At 36.4% G+C, this 19,742-nt stretch overlaps 1 protein-coding gene across 1 annotated transcript in view; it reads left to right on the top strand.

Annotated features, from left to right (window-relative positions):
- LOC105225175 (rabankyrin-5) overlaps positions 1-19,742 on the top strand; it is a 144,673-nt gene that overhangs the window by 57,463 nt on the left and 67,468 nt on the right. The gene's annotated exons all lie outside the window — the stretch shown is intronic.

Consider the following 19,742-nt stretch of genomic DNA (forward strand, 5'->3'; position numbering starts at 1 on the left):
GAAAAGGTTGAACAGCACATACTTAGACATTCTTATAAAATACAAAGTAATTTATTTTTTTAATTTAAATGTTTTGTAGTTTGTAAATATGTTTTATGGCATCCTCATGTTTCTTCGCAGTACTTATCAGCGTAATTGAGGAGTAAGGAAAGAATCAGCTGATGCTATGTAAATAAAGGCACAGCTGTGCGGTACCGATGTAGAAATGTCAAGGGGAGTCGGGGGGTTGAGTTTGTATTGTTATCCAAGATGGCCGACTTTTATCTGTAAAATGGTTGCATTGTGTTATTTTCTTAAAATTTATGGAAAAGTTGTCCCAAAAATATTGGTAATAAATAAAACTTTAATAGTCGTGTTCTATTTGACCAACAAATTAAGCTATTAGCTTATTTTGTATGGTAGACTTAACCAACATAATTATGTTGGTTATGCTTGTCATAAGCTGTCATAGCTTGTATATTGAACTACAGGCATTGCCAACGAGAAACTTCATTTTGACAGGCGAAAATGTAAACAAACCAAAATTACAGATTTTTTGGATAAGTATTGAGTTAAAATTAGGCCAAATTTGAATACTTGTTTCCATTTTTTTGTATTCTTGACCTCAAATAAATAAAATAAATATATGTGTATAGTATATTAATATTCCATTTACTAATTTGAAATTTCAAACAATATTGTATATCAGCTGATTATTCTTTTCCGCATTGCCTACACAATTCATTTTTAAGCGTATATGTGAAAGAAGTTATGTGCGTTTTATTTGTATATGATTTAGCTATTCGCTTGTTAAGGTTGGTACGCAGCTCTCAAGTAATTGCTCAAGAAAAAAAATACATTATTTCTCAAGTAATTTTGACAGCTGGTTACGCATTGTGAATGATCCACATTAGAAGAGCAAGAGAGAATAAACAAAGTAAACAAACTTTGTGTGTATTTATGTATGTATGTATGTGTATGGTAACACAAATATTTTCATTGAGATTTAAGGAATGTTGTTGATGATTGGTTGGTTTTATACAACATTTCAAAATGGAACATACTTTATAATAATGATTTCAACTAATTTAGGATGAATTTGACGATTACTTCGAATTTCCTGCAAGAAACAATTGTTGATTTGATGTTTCTTCGCAAAACCAGGTTTGCCATATTCATATTTTATTGAAAAAAAGTATTAAAAATTAGTACTAGCTTTCTTGAGAGCTGCGTACTAGCAAAAGTAACTTTATCGCAGGAACGTTTCTGGGCCGTTTCTTAAGCGTTTTTTTATATGAAGTTTTTACGTTTCTTGAGAGCTGCGTACTAAGCTTTATGGTCAAATAAAACACGGCTAATATATTTTCAAAAGAAACTCGGTTTATTTTAATATATGTATATTAATAAGTAGGACGATAGTATGAGCAAATACATTAGTAAGGCTATGTTCGTAAATGCATCATGACGCGCATCATGACGATTGCATAACAAACAGAACGTTCAGAAATACCAATATTGCAGCACTGCAATAATCAAGCGTTCAAAAAGACAACACTTCTATCAGCTGTCACTCATAATTTCTATCAAAAAATTGTTAACTACGATGTCTGACGAAAAGTAAGTGCAAAACTATTTTATTTTAATTTTTGTATTGAAATTTAGTTAAATTATGCAAACAAATGTATCTGCAAATTGTCAAAAATTGTATAAGAAGTATCAAACGTCAAACTTGCAGTGTTGCTACTGTTGCTTATGCTGCAAGTCATGATGCATTTACGAACATAGTCTAATTGAGATTTACAGACCTATTCTCATGCCCTCACAAAAGTCACCAGTGATGTTTCTCACCGTAGTGAGGGTTACCTTATTCTGGCGAAAATTCAAAAGCTCAAACGTTCACTATTATCACAAAAATCTGTGACGTGTAAAAGCAGCCATCATAATACAAAACATCTGTGTTTGTTTTGTTTTGTTTTAAATCAATATTTGACATTTTTTAAAAAATTGAGAATTGAGTTATAATTAGCATGGAAGAACTATTATTTGTATATGCGGCAATTGTTGAGGAGGAGGAATAGGGGGGTAAGAGGAAAATGTTGAAGGGTTTGCGAGACAAAAGCGATCCTTTTACTATGCAGGACACAACATTTATTAATTCATTTCGATTCCCAAAATCGCTATGTAAATTACTTATAAGTGAACTGATGCCGCCTGATGTGCAGAAGTCAAATATATTGGCTAAATGGGTATCAGTCTTCCCCCTTCTGCCCATCACCACATCTATATATGCAACATTGGTACGCCACATTCCCCACACTCATCATCATTTTCCACACATTATACACCACGCTCTAACACACGTACACAATGACCTCACACATCATCATCTACTTTCGCCGAACCAAATGACAAAAGGAGACAACTTGGAAAAAAAAGTTATTCTGGCGCTACGACATCGGTCCGATCAACGCGTTTCTTTTTTTGGCGAACATCCATAATTTTTCCCCGAACATCATCGTTAATTTGATATTTAATATTATATACCTTTTGAGAAAATTAAAAGTTTTACTTTTTTCCACAAATCATTGTGAGCATCTCGTTTAAAAATTAAAGTGCATTTATTAATTAAAGGTTTTACTTTTTTCCACAAATCATTGTGAGCATCTCGTTTAAAAATTGAAGTGCATTTATTATACATACATATACTGATTTTGTGAGAAATAAATCCGAAAATTTACATTTACATTTACCTACAAGTTTGCGAGCCTCTTGGGTTAAATCTAAAATATATCTGTGTTTTTATACTTTTGGAAGAAATATACGGTGAGTGCGTAAAGGGTGGTCCACAAAGCATTACATATGTATATCTTTTGTTCTGCGTTTCCTGGCGTGTTTGTATTTTTACGGGCATGGCTCTTACCAAAAATGCGTTGGTAATAGTTATATGCTCTCTATGAGCCAGTCCTCTGTGTCTAGAGCTCTGCGTTTTATTTCGAAATTAATTGTGGATGTTAAGGGCAGTGAAATTTATTTCCCTTCAAGCGCGCAGGATGTTTCAGATACAAAGAAGGGGTAAGATAAATAAATAAAAATAAATATAAATAAAGAAATAATTTTTTTCTTAAAGATTTTCTTAAAGACCTCTGAAGGCATTTACATTATCTGCTAACTCCGACCAAAGTATTTTCAGCCCTTGAGGGTTGCAACTCAGGATGCTGCTTGCAAAACATTATGTAATGTTGCAGCTGCTCCTGAGTTGTTCTTTCCATTTTTGTACGCATAGGAATATATGAAATTATTGTATATATATATATTTAAAATTTGCAAAATTACTTACATATGCTGATTATCCATTGTTGTGTACTTTTTTGTTTGCTTATTTTTCTTAAAACAGCTGTTTGACAGCTAAAAGCTTTTTACCTCACGTGGTGACTTTTTTAACCTTTTTTCTTATGAGGTTTGAGCAAGAATAGCCTCACAAAACATGCCTCACAAGAAATCTCTCAAATTTTTCCTCTCAACTCAGTTGAGAGGTTTTTTCAGAATAGGGCTGATATATTCATGCCTCTTTTTAACTGTGGCAAGTTAATAAATGTTCACCGCAGAAAAATGTTATGTGCAAATAAGCAACCATGCCAAATAGTGCTGTCCAGAATATGCAAATTTATATTTTTTCAAGGCAATTTGTTTGTTTTTATTTAATTATTTTATTCTGCAAGCCGCATTAAATACCTAAACGTTTGGGGATACACTTATATCGGTATTCTGCTTGAGACGATTGTCTCATGTCTAATTGTCACAATTTTCATTTAGTGACTCTGTTAGTCAGGAGTCTCATTTTGGTATTCTGGCAGATACAGTATACTACTTTACTTTATCTGCCAGAATACCATAATAAAACGCCTGACTAACAGAGTCACTAAATTACTATTGTGACAATAGTACAACAAGACAATCGTCTCAAGCAGAATACCGATATTAAAATACCGAAGCTCAAGATGCCGACTCATCAAAAACCCTACAATATTCAAATATCTTGCCAGTATTGCTATTGAGTATGGCGAAATAGTGTTGCGTAAGCTAATTTAAACTATTTTTAAAAGAAATATATTTACTGTATTTATACTATAAAGTTATTGCAAATTCAAAAAATAGTTTCTTTAAGAAATGTAAAAACTTAGTTTAGAACTAAAATGTAAGATTGTAATTTTTCGTGTAAGTAGTTGTTTATAAAATATGAACAAAAAATGTAAAAACTTCATAAAAAAAAACGCTTAAGAAATGGTCAAAAAAATTTCATGCGGTAAATTCTTGGGCTAGTATGCAGCTCTAAAGAAATCTAATACTAATTTAATAATAATGAAATCAACAATTGTTTCTTGAAGGAAATTCAAAGTAATCGTTAAATTTATCCTAAATTAGTTAAAACCATTATTATGAAGTATATTTCATTTTGAAATGTTGTATAATACTTACCTATCATCAACAGCATTCCTTAAATCGCAAGGAAAATATTTATGTTACTACACACATACATACATACCTATTACGCACAAAGTTTATTTTTTTTTGGTTTATTCTCTCTTGCTCTTCTAATGTGGACCATTCACAATGCGTAACCAGCTGTCAAAATTACTTAAAGAAATAATGTATTTTTTTCTTGAGCAATTACTTGAGAGCTAAATACGGACCTTTTATATGAAGTTTTTACATTTCTTGAGAGCTGGATACTAAGCTTTACAATAAAAAATTATGTTTTACTGTTCAGACAAATTATTATGACATGTATTACCGAATTTTGCTACAATAGCTATTTTTATTTTATTTATAATTATAGTTATTTTTTCTGGTCCACTCATCAGAAACCAATATTGTTTTTCAAGACTATACAAGTGATAAAGAGATCCTAGATTACCTTGTTGTTACTTGTCGTGATCTCTGAACTCTCCTCTACGTATATACTCAAATCTCCTGGGCAAATAATCCGGCATGTAGCTACCCTAGATAACTGTTAAGAAGCAGGTCATCTCCTTTGCCGACCCTTTCACTTTCGGCTCTCTGAAAGTACATCCCTGCTAAGAGCAGGAGTGTGTGTGGAGGATAGCGCCTCTTCACATATATGTGAATTATTCAGCAGCAATTTTCTTATCTGAATCGGTACTAACAGAAGTACCCAATCTCCTTCGCCGACCTTTTCGCTTTCGGCTCTCTGAAAGTACATCCCTGCTAAGAGCAGGAGTGTGTGGAGGATAGCACCTCTTCACATATATGTGAATTATTCAGCAGCAATTTTCTTATCTGAATCGGTGCTAACAGGAGTACCCAACCTCTTTTCGCTACTACCTACTTTGTCTTTTATAGCCTTTTGCTATAACGACAAATGAGTGTTTTTGTTGTTTAAAAGTGTCATTTCGTGAACAATAAAATCCGCCACTCCAGAGCTACATGACCCGGTAGTACGAAGGCTTTATCTCTTAGTTTGAAATTACCGAATCAATCACCATTGATCATCGCACCTACACCGATTGGGACACCCCTGCATCACGAACAAGGTGATTGCAGATTCTAAATTATCGTTTTGTTTCTTTAATATTTTCAAAATGTAAGTGACACAAAAAGAAAGATCTTCTATTTCAACATTACGATAAGAATTGTTGTAATAGTTACAACTCTATTCGTTCGTTGAAATTTCGTTTCATATTGCTCCATAAATACTTGAGACGTTTTTCGAAATGTTCGATGTCAGTTACGTCTCTAGTATTTATATTTATTTTTGCCTCTGCAATTGTGGATCGAATTCTTTCCGATCTTTTTTCAATTATCTGCTCTATGAGGTTTATCATTTTATCAGTTGCTAGTTCCATTTTGAACCCCTGGACTCGCTTCGTATAATCTTCAGCTATAGTCTAGATTTATTTCCTCATTAGTTTTTTTAAATAACAGTTTTTAACACAGCGTTTAGTTTCTTACTAAAACGGCTTATGTGATCAAATGAATATGCGGGAATATGGACCCGTCTTACAATTTCTTGTTCATTTGCCTATATATATTCATATATAATAGGACTTTTACATATATTGCCTGTATTTTCTTTCATACAGGTCTTACTTGCCTGTATTTTCCTTATACAGGTCTTTTCTTTGGCTGAGCCAACTATCCGGCTCGAAGGACCAAATGTTTGTAACTCAACAAAGATTTTTGTCTACCTTACCGCTGGTGGGAGGATTTCAAAAAAGTCTTTCGTCAAGTGAGAATATATTCATTCTAGTTTTATTTTTGAATTTGTAAACCTTATGTATATACTATTTTAGAAGTCTAACTTATCTAATTAAATATATATGTATATATTTACATCACAGCACATGGGGTTGTTTTCGACTATACAATACAATACATGTGTGTGTGTGTGTGCTGTCATACAAGTATAATTTATATTGCTTGGTTTGGGTTGTTTTCAAGTGCGCATGTGCATTTGTAATCAGTTGCCCAAACCTAAGTAAATATGTTTATAATGTATTTGTTGAGTGCATGCGTATCACTTATTAATGCATACGTGCCTCATATGTGTTTGTATGCTGCATATCAATGCATATATTTTTATATGTTTATTTACGTATTGTTACAAAAGTAGTATTAAGTTGTATTTGTATTACTATATGCATCCCTGATTATGAACAATAGCTGTAGGTATATGGAATAGCATTTGTCTTGTTGTAGACATCTGGCGCCACGGCTGTCTGCTTGTCGAAACAATAAACATCTGGCGCCGCACTGTCTGCTTGTCTAGGTAAACAATTGCTGAGTCTGGCGCCGCGACTGTCTGCTTGCGTCTGGCGCCGTATAGCCGTATGTTCTGGTAATTTCCAGACGCGATATTCTAGAAGGACACGTCGGCATCAGCGAGAAGTGCGTGGCTATATAAGCCGTGGCAGCGCCAACGTAATCAATCAGTGCTAAGAGTAAACTGCTATAGTGTAGACGAGTTGTGAAATAAAGAGTTGTTGAATTAAATTAAACAGTGTTGATTTTATTTGTCAATCCAGAGATACGAACCTAACAAAGTAAACTAGCAAGAGTAAATTCGTAACAATTGGTGTCAGAAGTGGGATTGTCAAATAATCCAAATTCAAGATGGTTAAATTCGGAGAATTGAGGATTCAGCAATTAAAAAAGGAACTGGATGAGCGTAATTTGCCGATAAGCGGGCAAAAGGCGGATCTGCAGGCACGACTACGTGAAGCAATGGAAGCGGATGGAATTAATGTGGACGAGTTCGAATTTGATGGGCCAGGAACTTCTACAAAGGTAGAAGAAAAATTAGAAGAACAACGAACATCATCAAGTATAGACATGAACACGTTGTTAGTGGCTATTAAGCAAATGGCAGAAAATGTAGTGCAAACAGAAAATCGTCTGGCACAGCAAATGGCAGAAAATGCAGTGCAAACAGAAAATCGTCTGGCACAGCAAATAGCCGAAAATGCAGAAAATGCAGTGCAGGCAGAAAATCGTCTGGCACAGCAAATAACGCAAATAGCTGAAAATACATCACAGTTAGAGTCTCGCCTTCCACAACAAATAACTGAAAATAATACGCAGTTAGAAAAGCGTTTGGTGCAACAGATTACAGAAAATAATACACAAGTGCAAGAGAAATTTTCAAAATTTGAAGACGAATTAAGCACAATAAAAAATGACGAAGAAAATTTAAGATCAGAATTTCTTCAACTGAGTAATCGTGTGCGAGAACTGCAACTACATGGCCCTGCACCATCAACAAATAATCAAAGATTGAAGGCACCCACATTCGATGGAAGTATTCCATTTCAAATTTTCAAACTTCAGTTTGAAAAGACAGCAATGGCCAATAATTGGAATGCAGCGGACAAGGTGGCGTCCTTGTTTGTATCATTGAAAGGACCTGCGGCAGAAATCCTTCAGACTATTCCAGACTGTGAACGGGACAACTATGAGGCATTGATGAGTGCGATAGAAAGACGATATGGCAGTGAGCACCGGAAACAAATATACCAGATCGAACTGCAAAATAGGGGTCAGAAGATGAACGAGTCATTGCAAGAGTTTGCAACTGAAATAGAACGACTGGCTCATTTGGCAAATGCAGATGCACCTGTGGATTACATTGGGAGGGTAAAAATTCAATGTTTCATAAATGGAATTCGTGATGTGGACACCAAACGCGCCACATATGCATTGCCAAAAAGAACGTTTGCTGAAACGGTTTCGCACGCCCTCACACAGGAAACAGCTTCCCTACTAAGTAAACCAGCACACAAAGTACAAAGGGTTGAAATGGAACAACCGGCGCTGATGGAAGAAATATTGAAGACTCTGAAGACAATTGCTGCACCGCGAGTAAATACAACAGGCAGATGTTTCAACTGTGGAAAAGGTGGTCACTTTGCCCGAAATTGCAATATAAAAGTAAACCCATCAAAACGGAAACAACCAACAGATAACGAGGACGGAGCATCCACATCTCACAAGTCGTTAAACTAAAACGGAACAGTTCAAAGGGGCGTGAGCTGGTTCCCACAACTATTTGCCCCGCCATCTCGATATCACAAATAGGTCGCCATGACAACAATCTTACTATCAACGGCATCGTAAATGGACGACTGTCAACGCTTACTTTGGATACTGGTGCCACACATTCAATTATCCGACCGGATGTGGTAAGAGGAACGGTTGAACCATTAGTCGGTTGCAAGCTTCGAACGGCCACCGGGGAGGAAGCAGCTGTCGCGGGAAAAGTGTTTTGCGAAGTGATGATTGGTACCCTGGAAGTTAATCACACCTTCATCGTAGCAGAAATCACGGACGAAATTATAATGGGAGTAGATTTCATGATTGATCACGGGGTTACTTTGGATTTAAACAAGCAAATGCTGTTTTGCCAGAACATGGAGATGCCTATAAACACCGGATATGTGACCAACGTTGAAAGTAAGAGGGTGATTGTTGATGATAATCAGAGTATTCCACCAAAATCTGAGGCGATTGTATGGGCTAAAGTGAATGGAGGAGGTGGGACTGAAGAGTTGTGGATTGTGGAACCAACAAAAATAGATACACCCATATTGGTAGGAAGAACGCTTGTGAAAACTAGAGAAGACGCCACCATTCCGGTCAGAGTAGTGAATGAATTCAACACGCCTATAAGTCTGAAGAAAGGAGCAGTAATTGGACAGTGCCAGAATATAAGTGCAATAGCACGATGCGAACGGTCACAACAGAAGCCTACTATTGAGCCACAGCAGATAAGTCCTACACTCCTAAATAATTTGCTGAACGAACTGCATGGAAATGAAAAATTAAAAGCAGAAAAACTATTAGAAAAATATGCATCCATATTTGCAAACGAAGGAAACACAGGAAGAACCAGCATTGTCAAACATCGCATAAATACTGGAGACGCTAAACCAATCCGGCAAGCTCCGCGTAGGGTTCCACTAGCAAAACGTGAAGATGCTAACAAAATTATTGAAGACATGCACAAAAACGGTGTAATCGAACCTTCAATAAGTCCATGGAGCTCACCTATCGTCTTAGTTAAAAAGAAAGATGGTAGCACCCGTTTCTGCGTAGATTATAGGAAGTTGAATGATGTCACAAAGAAAGACAGTTATCCTCTACCGAGAATCGACGATACCTTAGACACCTTGTCTGGAGCGAAATGGTTTTCTACATTAGATCTACAAAGTGGATATTGGCAAGTCGAGATTGATGAACGTGACCGTGAAAAGACCGCTTTCAGTATGGGCGACGGGTTGTGGGAATTCTCTGTGATGCCATTTGGGTTATGTAATGCGCCTGCAACGTTCGAGCGACTGATGGAACATGTGTTAAAAGGACTCAACTGGAAGACATGTTTGGTGTATCTTGATGACATTATCATCATGGGAAAAAGTTTTGATGATCATCTGAAAAATCTAGAGGAAGTCTTTCAGCGAATAGCATCAGCCGGATTACGCTTGAATCCCAAAAAGTGTTCATTATGGAAGAAGCAGGTCACATATCTCGGACATAAAGTGTCAACTGAGGGGATTCACACCGAGGAGGGAAAAATAAAAGCAGTTAAAGATTGGCCTCAACCCACCAACATACACGAACTCCGCAGCTTCCTCGGCTTATGCACGTATTACCGCCGTTTTGTACCTGGATTTGCGAACGTGGCTAGAAGTTTACATGATTTAACAAAGAAGAATCGCCCGTTTGTATGGCAGTTGGAACAAGAAAAAGCGTTTGAGCAGCTTAAAGAACTACTTTGTACGGCGCCGATGTTGGCTTATCCAATACCTGGAAAGAAATTCATCCTGGATACAGATGCGAGCGCTTATGGAATTGGAGGTGTCCTGTCTCAGCTCATCGACGGGCAAGAAAGAGTAATTGGGTATTACAGCAGAGTGCTCGGGAAACCAGAGAAAAACTACTGTGTGACGCGAAAAGAACTACTAGCTGTGGTGGAATGTGTAAAACATTTCCACAAGTATTTGTATGGACAGCGATTCTTGCTGAGGACTGATCATGCAGCATTAAAATGGTTATTACAGTTTAAGAATCCGGAAGGCCAAATTGCACGATGGATCGAAAGATTACAGAATTACGACTTCGAAACGGAACATCGAAAGGGGATTCACCACAAAAATGCGGATGCATTATCACGTCGCCCTTGTCCACTGGAATGTAAACATTGCTCCAAATCAGAAGGAAAAGAAGGTATAATCGACGTGCGATTACTGAATATAGAACCTGAAGATGATTGGACTCCTCACCGCATCAGAATCAATCAGCTGGAGGACCCTGATCTTGCAAAGCTGATAATAGCCAAAGAAAATGGGGTACGACCACCAAAGGAACAAATAAGTAGCGAGAGTCCAACGGCAAAAGCATATTGGGCCCAATGGAACAGCATAAACCTCGTTAATGGATACCTTCATCGTACCTGGGAAAGCGAAGATGGCAAGCAGTCTCGTCTGCTGATCATAGTACCGAAGTCCATGATCCCGAAAGTATTGAAAGAATATCACAATGGACCTAGTGGAGGGCACCTTGGAATTACAAAAACTATAGAGAAGATTAAACAACGGTTCTACTGGATCGGTTGCCGAGATTCCATAGCAGAATGGATAAGTAATTGCGTAGAGTGCATGGCAGCTAAAGGTCCTAAAGCCAAAAGTCGCGGTAGGCTGCAACAGTACAACGTGGGATCACCATTTGAACGAGTCGCAATGGATGTTGCAGGTCCGTTCCCAACCAGTACGGCCGGAAACAAATATCTACTGGTTGTCATGGACTATTTCAGTAAATGGCCAGAAGTATATGCCTTACCAAACCAGGAAGCGAAGACCGTAGCCGAAGCGTTTGTAGAAAATTGGATAACAAGGTTCGGAGTGCCCGTCGAATTACACTCAGATCAAGGCAGGAATTTCGAATCTTCCATTTTCCAAGAAGTCTGTACATTATTGGGCATCCACAAGACACGGACAACAGCGTTACACCCACATTCAGATGGGATGGTAGAGAGATTCAACCGAACGCTCGAAGAACATCTGCGGAAAATCGTTGATAAAGATCAACGGAATTGGGACAAGTGCATCCAGATGTTCCTGCTGGCGTATCGTTCAGCGAAGCACGAGACAACTGGTTACACGCCAGCAAAGATTATTTTCGGATCTGATCTGCGACTCCCTGCTGATCTTAAGTTTGGAACGAATCCTACAGCTGTAAGAAATGATGGAGATTATTGTTCTGCCTTAAAGGAAGAAATGAATGAATTGCATCTAATGGTAAGACAGCATACGCATCTGATGAGCAATAAGATGAAGGACCGGTTCGATCAAGCGGCAAATTCAAAAGGTTTTGAAGAAGGTGATCTGGTCCTGTTGTACAATCCACTTCGAAAGAAAGGCTTGTCCCCGAAACTGCAGACAGCCTGGGAAGGACCCTATATGGTGATGAAACGACTGAATGACGTGGTATACCGCATACAAAGAAATGGAAAAGCACGATGTAAAATGAAAGTAGTAAAGGGTGATTTTTTAAGAGCTTGACAACTTTTTTTAAAAAAAAAACGCATAAAATTTGCAAAATCTCATCGGTTCTTTATTTGAAACGTTAGATTGGTTCATGACATTTACTTTTTGAAGATAATTTCATTTAAATGTTGACCGCGGCTGCGTCTTAGGTGGTCCATTCGGAAAGTCCAATTTTGGGCAACTTTTTCGAGCATTTCGGCCGGAATAGCCCGAATTTCTTCGGAAATGTTGTCTTCCAAAGCTGGAATAGTTGCTGGCTTATTTCTGTAGACTTTAGACTTGACGTAGCCCCACAAAAAATAGTCTAAAGGCGTTAAATCGCATGATCTTGGTGGCCAACTTACGGGTCCATTTCTTGAGATGAATTGTTGTCCGAAGTTTTCCCTCAAAATGGCCATAGAATCGCGAGCTGTGTGGCATGTAGCGCCATCTTGTTGAAACCACATGTCAACCAAGTTCAGTTCTTCCATTTTTGGCAACAAAAAGTTTGTTAGCATCGAACGATAGCGATCGCCATTCACCGTAACGTTGCGTCCAACAGCATCTTTGAAAAAATACGGTCCAATGATTCCACCAGCGTACAAACCCACCAAACAGTGCATTTTTCGGGATGCATGGGCAGTTCTTGAACGGCTTCTGGTTGCTCTTCACCCCAAATGCGGCAATTTTGCTTATTTACGTAGCCATTCAACCAGAAATGAGCCTCATCGCTGAACAAAATTTGTCGATAAAAAAGAAAAGAACCGAACACTGATTTTGGTAATAAAATTCAATGATTTGCAAGCGTTGCTCGTTAGTAAGTCTATTCATGATGAAATGTCAAAGCATACTGAGCATCTTTCTCTTTGACACCATGTCTGAAATCCCACGTGATCTGTCAAATACTAATGCATGAAAATCCTAACCTCAAAAAAATCACCCGTTACATTTGGAGAGGCTCGCCCCATTTGGTTCAAGAGGATTTGTGCCTAATCGGGACGATTAGGCTTTAGTGGAGGGCAGTGTTACAAAAGTAGTATTAAGTTGTATTTGTATTACTATATGCATCCCTGATTATGAACAATAGCTGTAGGTATATGGAATAGCATTTGTCTTGTTGTAGACATCTGGCGCCACGGCTGTCTGCTTGTCGAAACAATAAACATCTGGCGCCGCACTGTCTGCTTGTCTAGGTAAACAATTGCTGAGTCTGGCGCCGCGACTGTCTGCTTGCGTCTGGCGCCGTATAGCCGTATGTTCTGGTAATTTCCAGACGCGATATTCTAGAAGGACACGTCGGCATCAGCGAGAAGTGCGTGGCTATATAAGCCGTGGCAGCGCCAACGTAATCAATCAGTGCTAAGAGTAAACTGCTATAGTGTAGACGAGTTGTGAAATAAAGAGTTGTTGAATTAAATTAAACAGTGTTGATTTTATTTGTCAATCCAGAGATACGAACCTAACAAAGTAAACTAGCAAGAGTAAATTCGTAACAGTATGTTCAATATATTTGAACATAGATATCTATTAGTAGTGGACTGTATGATTACAATAGCTAGATTTTTTCTTATCTTACTTAACATAGTGAAATATATAAAAGATGTAAATATAGTGTTGTTGTCCGTGCTTTGGCAGCAACGAACATGTTCAATTTTGAACACAAACTTTCATGTTCTTTTGATTATAAAATTTACTAATGATTTGAGTATTTTTTATATTCTGTAGTCAGATTTTCAAATTTACATTTCTGTAGTGGACTTTTCTGTATCAAGTGTCTACATTGAATTCCTGTCGATTATTATTTATTTTACCTGTGTATTTTTCTTCCCTTATTTGTTTTTGAGCATGATCAGGTGTTTGTTCAGTGATGTCATGCTTTCTATCTTGTTAATTTAACTTCTTCATGGTTATATAATTCATTATAGAATTTTTTCACTTATTATCTTGTGTAGTCTTTCAATATCTGATGTGATTTCAAAAGGCATTTTTGTATTTCTATATTCTGTTTTAGCCAAGTTACCATCATTTGTTATGTTTTGAATTAAGAGTTGGTTATAAGGAAAATAATGGTTTCCTTTAAATAATTGTGTCATTTTTAAATAACTGGATTTTCGAATTGACGTTTTTTAATAGAATGAGGCTACGAGTTATTTTAGCATATGGTAATACATATTTCTATGAATAAAATAATCAAACACAAATTTGTAAGTCTCTTCATTTGTCATTTCTTTGTAATGGATTGTGGTAATCGAATAAGCAAAATTATTGACTGTTCTACTTTATTTTGATCTGATTTTAATAATTGTTTTTTAAATAAACTCAGTAATTTCTGTTAATCGTCCGGTCAATGACCGGGTACTCGGGTATCCATATCAATCTACATGTCAATTTTTCTTAACTTTGCCTCAAAAAAATTTTATGGCCGCCTGGATCCCCAAAATTAAAGTTATTTGACACCCATTTTTCGTCAAAATTTTTTAGAATCAATTATTTAATAAAAGTTATTAACTATCAAACTTGATACCTCCTCCGTTTAATAACCAGGTACCCGGGTACCCGCTGAGATTTATATATATAAATGACGAGTTTACACACACTTAAGAGATTATTTATCAAAGTATTCAGATAATTATACTTTTAAATTAATAATAGACAATATAGTTTACAATTTCTTTTTTTCCAAAATTAATTCTTATTATAAACAATAACAGAAATAGTTAGTAAGAACAAAATAACTCCGTTTTTATTTATTGTAGTAATATTATTTTATATTTTTTTACTATTTGTTTACTTATATTGTTTTATTTATTATGATACAGCGCTATATAAGAATTAAAGTATATTAAATTATTCTGTACATCCTTCACTGTCGTGGTTGTAATACAGTGTTCATCACAAATAGGTTTCTCACATACTGAACATATTTTTCTAGTTTTGCGACGTTTTTTGAATTCACTTTGAAGACATTCATAGCATACACCAGTAATCTTTTTCCTTCCAGTTGAATCGCGCTGCGTCTGAGATCTCAATGATACAGATGATGTTGGCTGCGCATTTGGATTGACAGCTTGACCAAGAAGAGATTCAGTCGCCACTTTCGTTGAGAAATGCCTCATAATTTGTATTTGTGCATTATGTCCATTATTAAACGCGGCAACAAAAGTTGCTAATTCTCGGGCGATTCTCTTTTGCTGTCGCCCATTACCTTCACACGAGCAACTTGTGTTGCGCAACTCTGTTCGAATTTTTTTCATTCTCTTTCACTTTACTTTAACCCATTGTCTACTCTTTACTTTAACCCATTGTCGTTTCTTTTTCCTTATAGGTATTTGGGCCACTCTAGCACATATGTATATTAATCAGTTCTGTCAATTAAGAAATACATTTTATTTATAATTCAAAATTAAAACAAAGATTATATGACAGACTTTCACATATATCACCCTTTTCACTATCGTCTGAATCAATTTGTATGGCTTTCTCCATACATTTCACAATATCTTTAATTAATTCGATTTTTTTGTCATACTCCATTTTCTAAAATATTTATATTATATTATGTATATCTGTATGCATATTTGCAAATTACTTACCAAAAGATGAAATTAGATTTTGTTAATATATTCAAAATATTAATTTCAAAAAAATATACGCAAATGTAACTATGTACTACGAAAGAAAGAACACGAATGCCGAAAAACGTCGCAGCGAACTTTTACGAATAAGAACACAAAGCGAGTTGCTGAACACTGGAAACTCGGCGCGATTCTCCTCTCCTCGTCGCCCCCTCGCCTATAAACCAAGAGTTGCCGCAACTTTTGTTGCCGCGTGTAATAGGCGAGTATTCGCACAATTTTCAACGAATGGAGTGCACAGCATTTTATTATTCTCATAATACAGAATATTCCAGTTTTAGACCAGTTATAAACTCGATGATTTCGGGTTTTTTCTTTGCACTATCACTAATTTTTGCTTCGTGATTCACTAATGATAGCATAATTACTATCTTGTTTTTTTGGCACATAACTACATAGGGTTACTTTTTCATGAAAGCCAAACACAGTGGATAATTCTTTTCGAGTTTTTGAAACAGCCATTGCTGGTGGAATTTATGCTTTATTTTTCTTCAGAGTACCAACAATCGTCAAGTTCCAAGATAGTAAACATTTTGCTAGTGGAAGAATTGTGAAGAAATTATCCATTATAATGTTTCTACGGGATCCTTTGTATGGTGCCACCAAGTCTTTAACAACTCTTTCACCAATATTTTTCTCACGACCATCTTTCGATTCCCCAGTGTAAAGCTGTCCAGCATCACATATCCACCATACTTTGATTCCATATTTAGCTGGCTTTGAGGAATGTATTGAGTGAATCTAGTTCGACCTCGGTATGGATAAAGTTGCTCGTTGATTGTTAGGTATTCTGTTGGTTTATAATGTTTTGCTAAATTACTATTTAACATTGTCCAAATGTCTCGTATTGGTCAGGTTTATCACTTTCTAAGCGCTTAGCTCTAGTATCGGCATCGTCAAATTGAATAAAACGAATAATATTCCAGAAGCGATTGATACTCATTGCATCGATATAATTAACATGAAAACATAAAATAAATAATTTACTTGAAAATAAAATAAATAAATCTCGCCTTACCGTCGAAAACTCGTTGAATCAGCCATTGTATTTAGTTAAATGTATAAAATAACTATTGTCTTCTACACTATGTTGAGTAGCTTCACTACATATTTTGACTCTCGAAAATGCGTCAGCAATTGCACGAAAAGTTTTATTACTCAACGTATTTTTAATATAGCAGTTCCCTCGCGAAAATTCAATTATTACAGAACACGTTTTGTCTTGTGCACAAAAATGGGTATAAGGATAGTTGAATTGCGAAAAATCATATTATACTGTTGAAAAGAATGAGTTAATTATGCAACTTGACAAATAATTAACTCGAGAAATATTTTCTTTTTATGAAAGGGTGATCAACTGATCAGAAAAAAATTTTCTTGCGGAGGTGAAAATGTGGACACAGTGAACTTCAGGAAAGCATTTTCGGAATGCCCTCGAAACTTTAGAAGCAGTGAACAAAACGTCTTTCGGGAATATTTTCAAGATTTTACGCATATTGGCGATATTGCCTGTTTCAATAGCATCACCGGAAAGAAGTTTTTCAAGTTTAAAGAGAATTAAAACCTATTTACGAAATACGACAGGTCTTAATGATCTAGCATCAATGACTATTCATAGGGATATTGATCTGTCAGTTGATGAAATACTAAAAGAATTCTTTCAAAAATCAAGGAAAATATAACATGGAATGTGAGATCCCGTGTAATCCTCAATTAATCACTGAGCTCCAACGATACTGCTTGTACAAATGTAGAGAAAGTTCGAATTATATGGATAACAACAAAAATATTGTAACTTATTATAATTGCTTATAATTTGATGTGATTTTTTTGATCAATAACCTCATTCCAAACCCATATCAACAAACATACATATATTTTTCTCTGAGTTCAGGGGGTGTTTTAACACCAAAAATTCCCCCGTGGATCCGCCACTGCATACTACACATTTGTATATTAAAGCCGTTCACTAACTTACTTGTAGTTTCATATATATTACAATTAACCTAATTTACTGATATAAGAAATATGTGATATAAACTCAACCCAATGAGGTCAACTTTAATATAGTTGGTGTACAAGGAAAAGGTTAAATAGAGACTTGGAAATACTTATAAAAGGTAATATTCTGCACTAAACCACATTATGGTTAAGAAATCCACTTAAATGTAATAAATTATCATATCGCTTATATTGGGGCCAGAGGAAGGTCTGGGCTGAATGCGTAGAGTATAAATAGAGAACGTATAATATAGAGAAGGTTCAAGGTGTGCCGATTGTCAAAATGTTCCTCTTTTTGGAGGGGTTGAGTTTTCTATTTCACCACAAAAATATTATTAGCGGATTTCACCAATATTTAATATGAAAGGGTCGAAAATAGCAGAATTGAGCATTTTCAGTGTTAAATGAGAAAAGTTATGCTAATTTCAATGTTTAGAAATGTACGCTTACAGATTCGCATATTTACAATGCGCAAGCGACTATGGTTATTCTCCATATATTTGATAACAAAGCTCAAATGTATATATTGTTATAAAAGTAGTATTAAGTTGTATTTGTATTGCTATATGCATCCCTTATTATGAACAATAGTTGTAGGTATATGGAATAGCATTTGTCTTGTTGTAGACATCTGGCGCCACGGCTGTCTGCTTGTCGAAACAATAGACATCTGGGGCCGCACTGTCTGCTTGTCTAGTTAAACAATTGCTGAGTCTGGCGCCGCGACCGTCTGCTTGCGTCTGGCGCCGTATAGCATTATGTTCTGGTAATTTCCAGACGCAATATTCTAGAAGGACACGTCGGCATCAGCGAGAAGTGCGTGGCTATATAAGCCGTGGCAGCGCCAACGTAATCAATCAGTGCTAAGAGTAAACTGCTATAGTGTAGACGAGTTGTGAAATAAAGAGTTGTTGAATTAAATTAAACAGTTTTGGTTTTATTTGTCAATCCAGAGATACGAACCTAACAAAGTAAACTAGCAAGCAGTAAATTCGTAACAATTGGTGTCAGAAGTGGGATTGTCAAATAATTCAATTCAAGATGGTTAAATTCGGAGAATTGAGAATTCAGCAATTAAAAAAGGAACTGGAGGAGCGTAATTTGCCGATAAGCGGGCAAAAGGCGGATCTGCAGGCACGATTACGTGAAGCAATGGAAGCGGATGGAATTAATGTGGACGAGTTCGAATTTAACGGGCCAGAAACTTCTACAAAGGTAGAAGAAAAAGTAGAAGAACAACGAACATCATCAAGTGCAGACACGAACATGCTGTTAGTGGCTATTAAGCAAACAATAGCTGAAAACACATCACAAATAGCCGAAAATGCAGTGCAAACCGAAAATCGTCTGGCACAGCAAATAGCTGAAAATACATCACAGTTAGAGTCTCGCCTTACACAACAACGTCGTTTGGTACAACAGATCACGGAAAATACTACACAACTACAAAAACAAGTGCAAGAGAAATTTTCAAAATTTGAAGACGAATTAAGCACTTTAAAAAATGACGAAGAAAATTTAAAAGCAGAAGTTCTTCAATTAAGTAATCGTGTGCGAGAACTACAACTGCATAGCCCTGCACCATCAACAAATAATCAAAGATTGAAGGCACCCACATTCGATGGAAGTATTCCATTTCAAATTTTCAAACTTCAGTTTGAAAAGACAGGAATGGCCAATAACTGGAATGCAGCGGACAAAGTAGCGTCCTTGTTTGTATCATTGAAAGGACCTGCGGCAGAAATCCTTCAGACTATTCCAGACTGTGAACGGGATAACTATGAGGCATTGATGAGTGCGATAGAAAGACGATATGATAGTGAGCACCGGAAACAAATATACCAGATCGAACTGCAAAATAGGGGTCAGAAGATGAACGAGTCATTGCAAGAGTTTGCAACTGAAATAGAACGACTGGCTCATTTGGCAAATGCAGATGCACCTGTGGATTACATTGAGAGGGTAAAAATTCAATGTTTCATAAATGGAATTCGTGATGTGGACACCAAACGCGCCACATATGCATTGCCAAAAAGAACGTTTGCTGAAACGGTTTCGCACGCCCTCACACAGGAAACAGCTTCGCTAC

The sequence above is a fragment of the Bactrocera dorsalis genome, chromosome 2 (assembly GCF_023373825.1).
Source record: "Bactrocera dorsalis isolate Fly_Bdor chromosome 2, ASM2337382v1, whole genome shotgun sequence".
In the NCBI taxonomy this organism is placed as follows: Eukaryota; Metazoa; Arthropoda; class Insecta; order Diptera; family Tephritidae; genus Bactrocera; species Bactrocera dorsalis.